This window comes from Orbicella faveolata, unplaced genomic scaffold (assembly GCF_042242905.1).
Source record: "Orbicella faveolata isolate gen_17 unplaced genomic scaffold, um_ofav_v1 contig_35, whole genome shotgun sequence".
Classification (NCBI taxonomy): domain Eukaryota; kingdom Metazoa; phylum Cnidaria; class Anthozoa; order Scleractinia; family Merulinidae; genus Orbicella; species Orbicella faveolata.
This window is the reverse complement of record NW_028301564.1, coordinates 5,085,090-5,095,000: the sequence shown is the minus strand read 5'-3', so window position 1 is coordinate 5,095,000 and position 9,911 is coordinate 5,085,090. Positions and strand designations below refer to the sequence as shown.

General features: G+C 35.5%; 1 long non-coding RNA gene across 1 annotated transcript in view; it reads right to left on the bottom strand.

The window, feature by feature from the left end:
- LOC110055097 (uncharacterized) overlaps nt 1-5,752 on the bottom strand; it is a 5,771-nt gene extending 19 nt beyond the window's left edge. The window contains exons 1-5 of the long non-coding RNA XR_002297288.2: nt 5,040-5,752; nt 4,327-4,407; nt 3,809-3,880; nt 2,828-2,911; nt 1-1,343 (exon numbers count right to left, since the gene is read on the bottom strand). The exon at nt 1-1,343 is cut by the window's left edge and continues 19 nt beyond it. This is a non-coding gene — a long non-coding RNA (uncharacterized LOC110055097). The remainder of the gene's footprint in view (nt 1,344-2,827; nt 2,912-3,808; nt 3,881-4,326; nt 4,408-5,039) is intronic.
- Between the last annotated feature and the right edge of the window lie 4,159 nt (nt 5,753-9,911).

The window sequence follows — 9,911 nt, the reverse complement described above, 5'->3', positions numbered from 1 at the left end:
GTTTATTTGTTTGTTTACAGCAGTCAGCTGGAATTGACGTCTTGAATCTAGCCATTTGCAGTCAAATGCGACACTCATGCACTAAATTATACTCAAATCCTAGCTTTCAGCAAATCAATCAGATTTTGAATTGTGTGTCGTTAATTTCGTGTATACGGCTGGAATTTCTTGAATTTGACTGTTTGATTGACTGTCAACTTCGACAAGCACTAAACTATGCAGGAAATCGTTTTAGCAACAAAGTTTCAAAAATGAAAGTTAGCGTATGAACTGTATAGTCCGTGACATATCGATTTATTATTTTTTTCTTTGCTGACCATGAAACTCAATGTAATTGTTTTGGAAATGCAAATGGTTACTTGAAACCAAGGTACAAAAGTAATGCGCCTGTTTGAATTTAGTTTAATGTTTATCAATAACTTCGACATTTAGTATAACAATCCTTCGTAAAAATGATATTTTTTTCACTAGTCTGTATTTTAGTTTTTTTTACTTAGACATTTCGAGATTCGTATTATTTGTAATAATGTTTGGGTGTTTATTAGCTAGTGTTTTTTTGATAAAGGAATTTTGTGTTATTAGTTTCTGCAAATCATTTTCAGACTGAAGTTTTTCAACTTCTTTAATAGCATGATGTATCAACTAAGTGTTGTAAACAAGTTTACCTTGATAAAACTTGTAAATTACATTAATGGTAGAAAAAAATAAAATTAAAACAAAATATTTTAAAACTATTTTTCGCTTTTTCTCTTTTGTTTTTCATTTTACAAAAGAAATAAAAAAATATTGCGCTTTTAAAAGGGGCCTGGAAACTAGTCGAAATGTAGGCTATCTCTTTTACTATTTTTTGACTATATAGGGTTGCCAAAAAGAAAAAAATTCTGCATTTTTGAACAGAGTCTAGTCGGAAATCAACCATATACTTTGACTTTTGATGGGACAAATCTGTTGTACAAAGCAAGATTTTTCCCAACAAAAGACTTAGTATATTTTTAACTTAAGACCACACCCCATTCAAAAGCGCAGACTTTTTTTTCCTAAGGTCAATTTTCCCGCCAAAAGACTTAGTTTTTTTTCCAACTTTTTGTATCTTTTAAAAGCGCAGTATCTTTAACCTTGATAAATTTTCCTGCCAAAAGACTTTTCTGACTTTTTTTCCCAGTCGCTTTGAAAGATTCGTTCGCTTTTAAAGCGAAAATTTTTAATCTAAGACAATTGTGTCGACTTTTTCATCGGACACTAAAAAAGTACAGCATTTATCCAAAATCAGTTTATCACGATCTGCTTTGCCTTGCTTCACTCTTTGGTGATTCCAGTGAACGTTCCGATGTTCGTTTTTGAATCTAGGAGGAAAAATCACAATAAAGTATAAGTCGTAATGCATTTCTGTAGCTAATGTTTAAGTTAGACGGTTAACGTATATTATTTCCCTAGTTATAAAGAACAGGAATACCAGCGTGGTGAAATTATTGCAACCTATGCGAAATAACAACCCCCACTAAAATTGATGCTATATATTTTGGCATAATTTACAAAACAACATCAATTAATAGCATTTCATGCATGGTTTCGTAAAGCAATCAAAACAATATTTTTGAGGTTCTGTGCTAACTTTTGTCTCTATTTACAGCGGGACCTAACGCCTTTTCAATTTTTGCAAGTTTGATAACTTCTTGAGATGCTAATTTCAGAATCCTGTTTTGATTAGTAAAATCTCTTTAAATCGACAAAAGAAATGACTAGAAATCACAAAATTGGTGCAAAGTTTTGTAGGACTTAAGTGTTAATCATAGCACCCTTAAGCTAAGTTTAGCTGAGCCTTGAGGGTGCAGTAAAACCATTATTTTCACAGATGTTGTTTCAGGTTAAAATGTGCTTTGAGGAGGTAAATTTATATCAGCTATGTTTCAGCAATGTGTCTAAGAAATCTTTCAGAAATTTCACCGAAGAGATAACGTCCGAAAATTATCCAAAATATAACGTTCAAAATTTAATGTTTGAAATTTTTTCCAAGTTATGTATCATTACCCCTGTGGGATCTAAAAAATTGAATTTTTTTTTCCTTTACACAGGTTTTGTTTCAGTCTAATTCGTGTTTTGTAGGCATGAATTTACATAAACTATGTTTCAGTAAAGCGTCTGAAATATTTGTCCGAAATGAGATAAAAGGTGTCAGAACATCAAACGTCAGAAATAACACGTCCAAAAATTTTTGCAAGTATAAATGTAGAATGCTTTAATTGCGATTTGATTGCCAGCATACGCTTAAACTCTCAGTTCCAAGCTCAACTAAATCCTTACATCATTTTAGTAAATGGTTGGAAACCAGGAGTAACAATTTTGGTAGATCGTCCAGTGTGATCAAAAGGGTGAGGGTACATGTAGTTATGACATAAGTTTCGGAAGACTTGATGGCCTTTGTACAGGGCAAAAAAGTCTCCCGCCCTCAGAAACTTGCACTTTAGTGAAGAGTCACCGCAAATGGGTCCCCAGATTGACAGTGATTTCGTCTTTTATTGATTTTATTCATATCTTTTTGCATTTTTCAATTTTTTATTATCCTATTAACATGTTTTACACGGCCCCATAAGCTATATTAGCTTTAAAATCCACCGTGTTTAAATAAAAGACGTTGTTGTTGTTGTTGTTGTTGTTGTTGTTGTTGTTGTTGTTGTACATAAGGAAAAAGAATTGGCGTCTGATCACAGGTTCTTGTTTTCTGGATCAGTTCAAATAGTCTCCCAGAAGAATTTGGAAGAAGATGGGACTTAGAGTCACCAAGAAGATATGCATTTTACTTTTAAAAAAAGGCGTAAGCTGTACTCACCATTAGCTATGACAGAGATAAGGTCCTTTCCAATCTTTTTATTATTTAATTGTTCCGTTGTTATTGAAATCAGTCACCCAGAAGCTTTAGGAAAAAGCAAATAAATCAATCCTTTCTCGCTCGTTATTGGAGATTACAGTGTTAACAACTGAGAATCATGGACCAAAATTTCTGGCAGCTGACTTGTTGCATTATTGTTGCAGGTATAATTAATGTACTTTAAAGAAGAATCTTTCCTTAGCACTGGCAAATGATTGTGGGAGATTCATTTATGACGTTGCACCTGTATGGGGTCTGGTTTATAATGAAATAAAAGGTTGTCCCCCTATCCCTGGCCCAGCCAGTGTTGGATTTCATATCATCAACCAAAGGTGAATGGTTGGCGTTGTGCATGATTATTACAAAACCCCACTAAATTACTGTCGCGATCCGTAAACATTCAAATAGTTAAAGGAGTTCAGTCAAGGTATTTTGAGTTATTTTGGCCATGTACAAAATCAAATTGAAGGAAACCTGAAAATAGCAGGTTACTAAGATAGAAAAACAGCTAAGAGATAATAATAAACCACAAAGAAACAAGGATGGTTAAGGATGGATAAGGTTAACACGGCGGATTACAAACTCTTCCTTTAAATTAGCTGATGTATAGTCTCCTTCTCGATCAGCCGTTATTTGCAGGGACATGGCGCAACGCTTCAGCCTAATCTCTCTGGAAAGAAGCATTACATGATCAGGGCTTGAAAAAAACTTGAAATATCCAGCTTAAATGCCATTTGGACAAGCATGCATGCAGCTCTGAAAATTTTCCTTCCACTGGGCAAGTCTTATCTTTAAATACTTTTTTTTTATTTATCTGGCAGATGACTTGCCAGGGCCCTTGCCCTTAGCCTTGAAGGAGGCTATCCGGTGCATGGTTTTTAACCGACTCCCAGTTCAAAAGGGAAACATTTTTTGGAACATTAGAGAAGAAACTATATTCACCTGCTGCAAATAAACAAAGACGCTCTTTCCAAATCCTTGCAAACTGTTCCATCATCCTGAATCGTCCACAAACTATTAGAATAAGCGTTTTAATAAATAACTGTATTCTTGCTGACAGTATTAGAGATCCAGCCAGGATGAGTCAAATCATTAAAGGAAATTGGAAAGGACCATGCAGTCATCCAAAATTCAGAATATCAAACACAGAGAATTGCAATAACATTTTTTTTACAGTGTTGACAGCCTGGTGAGAGATTCCAAAACAATTCAGTAGCTATTTCAAGACTACTGAAAATGTTCACTTTGTGTCACCCAAGAGGATTTAAAAAAAGGAGAGGCCCTAATTAAGACGTTGCAGAACAAACTCTTGGACAAAACAAACAAACAAACAAATAAAACAAGTCAGAACATTTAACAAGAAACTTAAAATTGTCCCCAGGAAACATTTAACAATACATGAAACAGTCCCAGTCTCCAAGGAATAATCGTTAATTACTGAAAAAGAAAACTGTACTTACAATTTGCAACTGACACAGGTAACTTCCTTTCCTATCTCTTCGTTAGTTGCTCCATTGTTAATGAAATCAGTCATCCAGAAACTGTCGGAGAAAGCAAAAAAGATCAATCCTTTCTTGCTAAGCATTGGAGAAAACTTAGGAAATGGACAGAAGCATGATGTTTAGGACTGAAATTTCTGGCAGCTGACTAACTGATAAAAGTCGTTGCTTAGTGCCGACAAATGATGGTGGAAGGTTGATTTCATAATGACCTTGTAGGCTCTGTTTCATTTGGTTTCATATGGAGTCCAAAAGTACCAAAAGTCTGTTATCCCAAGCCTACAGCTCACCAACTTACGTTAGGGTGGTTGGCCTTCAGTTATGCACTTATAATATGGCTCTTAGCATTTTGTGTAGAAAATTGCACGGATATAAGAGCCAAAGGTTGAGTTATTCTTTATAATTATTAAAATTTCAACCCGTGTGGCATTTTTGAGAATACGACGTCATTTACTCCAATTCTCAACTAAGACTTGGAACAAGGAAAACTCATAGTGGTCTTAAATTCTCCGAAATAAAGGTCCAAAAAACGTCAGCTCTAATGTTCGTGATAGATTGAAATTTAGCAAGATATCTAGGAAAGACCTATTGTACACGAAAATGTAAATAAATGGATATCGAGAATTTGATCATGGGACACTTTAAACAAAAATCAATAAATCTTTAAAACGTACCTTATATGGTTATCATCCAATCTTCTGCCGTCTTCGCTGTTTCCAGTTCTCCAAGCTATCCCGTCTAATACGGTGCCCTTCACATATATGTAAAGAAATGAAAAGTACTGATGTCAAGATTTATTTAACCGGCCCCGAAATTGTACTCGGAGATACAACTGACAAGAATATACGAATCCAGGGGGAGGTGTCATACGAAGGCTCAACCAACTTCTGGTTTCAAATACCACGTATAACATCTAGGAGAATCTAGATTTTCAAATTTTCTTTGGGGGAAGGTATGTCCATCCCTCCGCCCCCTCAGTTGGTTTCATCAACTGATATATGGCCCCTGGTCAAAATGTTCACTATGAATTTTCTCATTGAACGGTGTATTGATTTGTGTGTTGGAAGGTGTGAAAACACCCTGTTACTTTTTTGGGTTTGTGTCGGCTATACAAAAATTTCTCATTTGCATAATTTTTCCTTGAGAAGGGTTTTCCTGTCTTAGTTGATAATTGTCCTACAGCAAAGCAAAGTCAGGTTCGATTAGTGTCAAACTGCAATCCCCTCTCCCCCTTTCCCCACTAAACAAGACAACTAAGTGAAGGGATGGTTTTCGAACTCTAAAAATCAAAATGATTACACGCCATACACTCCGCTATAATATATAGCCTACCATTACCGAGAGGTTTCTCACTATAAAAAAAAAAAAAAAAAAAAAAAAAAAAACTCTCAAGTCGGGGTCAGTAGTGTCTACACGTATAAGCTACCAGACATTGTTTATACCATAATTAACAGTCATTGTTACCTCAGGTTTTGAGCTTTGACCATGCATGTGGTACACAGTCCTCTTCAGCCATTATCAAGAAGCTCAAGATGATGAACAGTGACATCTTCCATATAAGTGCAAAACAAATCAAGCGGTAGTGAGGCCTGAATACTTCCTTGCAGACTCACCTCGCTTACACGTCCTTAAACGTTACTTCGCCACATATCCAACACTGACAAACCTTCAGTATTCAACATCCACACCCTTCGGCTAAAGACCAGCTTACGATACGAATAAATTACTTATCTTTTGGCTTTCGGCTAGTTCCAGGCTTTAAGATAATCTTTAACGCTTTAATTGGATACTAAAAACTGAAAAAAAAAGGTAAAAATTATACTGTAAGGTTTGAAGTTAAGTTAAACAAAAATCTACATTTACAATAATAAAATCTAAATTAAACTTAAGAACACTCTAACCTAGCTAGTAATAGGACTAAACATCAAAATACTAATGAAATCTAGTTCACATGTATATGAATAAATTACCTATCTAAGTGATCGAATAACAGAAAAGTTAATAGATAGATAAATGAATGAATGAACAAAGAGATAGATAAATAAATCAATCAATAAATACGTATATAAATACATAAGTGAAATCACTCCAAAGATCTAATAGTGGGCAAAATTGTTGATTTTAAAAATAGAGATACTCTGTAATGGTAAATTACTTAAGGGTAGTTGGTTCCATGCCACAACAGATCTTGGATTAAAAAAAAAAATTATAGACATTACAGCTGCACGGAAAGTGGCAACAGCGTAAACCATTTGGAAGTCGAGATACCCTGTCCAGAGGGAACACCTCAGATGGAAGTGGAATGCCCATTAAGCCTCGATGAATCTTGTAGAACATGGTTAATCTGGACAATAATCTACGTTGTTTGAGGGTGTGCCATCCGAGTTGTTTAATCATAGGAGTAACATGGCTTAATCTGGAATAGCCGTGCGAGACAAATCTAGCTACGCTATGTAAGACCATTTCAGTCTGGTTAATATTACGATTAGTGCATGGGTTCCATACAAATCCAGCGTCTTAATCAAGACTGCCATCGTTCGTGCCAACCAAACAAGTTTTCAAATTACTGAAAGTTCACCCTCGCTCTCCCCTTCCCGTTGCTGAAAATGGTATCCGGCACTGCTATAAACTAACACAAACAATACTTTTGTTACCTTTCGGTGATTTGCTTGTTGATGCACAAGGTACAATCTTGCCAAGACATCGAGAATATGACTCCAAAAATAAAGGAGATAAATGGATGATTCGTGAAATTCCTGAAAATGTACATCCTCACGCCTTCCACCCCCCTTCCTCGGAAAATTTTTAAGTCCTAAAAAAAATTAAACGTAGGAAGCACGTCAATAGCTAATTATTAAGAACTTTCGGGAACAGACACACTTGCCACTGGGAAAAATCAAGTCACTGTCGGGATATAACATATTTTACTTGTTAGAAACACTGAATGACTTTCAAGTATAGGAATATATCTTGCATCAGATACAGCGAGGAATGAGCAATTTGTTTTGCATAACAGTCCAAGCGCGATCTTTGAAACGGAAGCTTCTTGAGGAAAATAATCACTATTACGGATATTCAGTGAATGGAAAAAAATCGCGTATATGACAGATTTTCATTTTTGCTTCGGGCACAAAAAAGATTCACCCGAAAAAAACAATTAGATTTCATTAAATCAGGGTTGTCAAAAAGGACGGAATTATGTACAACTCGCTCAATTTCAACCATGTTATTCCACGTAAACAACGTACGTTAAGGCATGCACATACAAACTTCGGTTTCGACGTAGTGGAGCAAACCCTTTTGAATTCGCACACGGTGCGAATATTACAAGTAAAGAAATAATCTTCTTTAAACAACATGCACAGAGAAGACTAAATGTAAGGAAACTATAATGAGTTACCTCGACACTACGGACGGTGTGCTTGAAGCGTTCACCTCCTCTGCAAATAGGTACATTCACTTGTTCACTGCCCTTTCAGTACACGGTAAGACAAAAGCCTCTTTGTCGTCGTTCAATACGTACATTTTCAACGCGTGAACTAGTTTCTTGAAGATTATTAAACTGAGAATCAATGTAACTTTACTTTCCCTTCACTTGGTAGTTACCGCGTGCGAAGGTGAAGTTGAAATATGAATAGTAATGAGTGAACGTGATTTGAATTTCAGAAAGTTTCACCAAGCAGTTAAAGACTAGTAAATTTGCGGGAAGACTGGGGCGGTTTCTTTTTTATGTTTATAATTTCTAAGTTTTTTTGCGTGCGTTTTATATTGAGGACCTGCGTTTATGAGCTCTGCATGATTCAGAAGAATGCGATTGGATAACTGCTAGGATTAGGGGATGGGGAGGGTGAGTTGGTTGTCACGCCCATTGACTGAACATGTCTGTAACCCTGTTTGAAAAAGAGTCAACAAAATTGGCGACTTAATGATCAGAGACAAAAAAGATCATACATGGCCGCATTTGTCTTTATTAAAAGTGATGACGGACCAGTTCTGGTCAGTAATTACCAATGATATTAAAAAGATAAGTGTTGACACCACAAGATCAAGAGTAATGCGGTGCTTATCCTGTCAGGAAACAAGAAACTTGTGGAAATCGTGGGTGTTTATTTAACTTTTGTCCTTTACTTGTCACCAAGTGAACTGAATAAAATTGCTTCTCAAACTTAGAGGACCTACAAGGTTGTTTAATTATATACTTCAGTAAAGTTTTTAAATCGTGTTTGTATGCCTGAAGATAATCTGCTAGGATTAACATTTACAAAATCTGCGTTAGGGGTTTGAATAAGATTTCGTCTGATTTCCTTCATGATCAATGCTTACCTCACAAAGAATTAGTTTAAGAATGCGACAATAGACCTTTCCCGCATTCCAGCAAACAATGACGCCAAGTCGAAGTCACGGTGGACAAAAATACAATACTCCAACCTCGCTCTGGTGCCATTGTTCGAACGCACTGAAGTGGAATGCGGGAAAAGTCTATTAAGTTTTTTCCTCTTCAGATCGAGAATTCTTTCTAAGATTTAAGCTAGGATAGCTCCTTTTTTCAGTAAATAGGAATGACATTTGTGACACTACAAACAGTAGAGTGGCTCTGTCCGTGCGCTATTACAGACCTTAGCTCACAGGTTTCTGAGGGAGGCAGCACTGATATCCTCTTTAAAACGTCTTAATAGTATTTACGTTACAATTAGTTACAGTCACGGAATGGATCCATGCATTGGATTGCGCTCGGTCAGTTTCCTAAATACAAATTAACAGCATTTTCCCCACGAAAATTATCCACCATGTTACTTTACTTTCCCCTCCATGGAAATCAGTTTAACAATATATTTGAAAACTACTTCAAATTTCTCTTGAAATTTTCATAAAATATTTAAGATTGCAGACTTCGAAACCACCTTGTCAATAAAGCCCAACCAAAAGCCACTATTGTAGAAAATATGTTTGTCATCTATGAAAAAATAATGAGCATTGTTCTTACGTTCCGTTTCAAATGTTGAGTATGGAGTACAAAAAAGATGAAAAAGAAAAAAAAAAGCATAATTAAGATTATTTTAGACAAGAAATATAAGTGATAGAAACCGACGTTTCGGTGCATCTTGCGCCATTATCAAGGTTACATAATTAAAGATAAAAAGCGGTTTGTGAAGAGGCTAAGCATTAAGCATTAATGAAATGCTTTGTATTCAAGATCTTAAACCAGCACTGAATGTACAGTCTGATTCTCTTCGTGCTAAAGTATTCATGTAATTAGTTTGGCACTCTCTTATGCAAATCCTCTTCACGAACCGCTTTTTAATTAATTATGCAACCTTGATAATGGCGCAAGATGCACCGAAACGTCGGTTTCTATCACTTATATTTCCTGTTCCATGTATTTCCAAATCGTTTCTTATAAGATTATTTTACATTAGGAAATGAAATAGTGACTATATAATATTATGAGTAATCTCTTTCCTTTAGGTAGTACTTGCGCAGAATATTAATTTTAAACTTCGTTAATAATTTAACTATAAAAATGTAAAATGATCCTTTTCACTTTC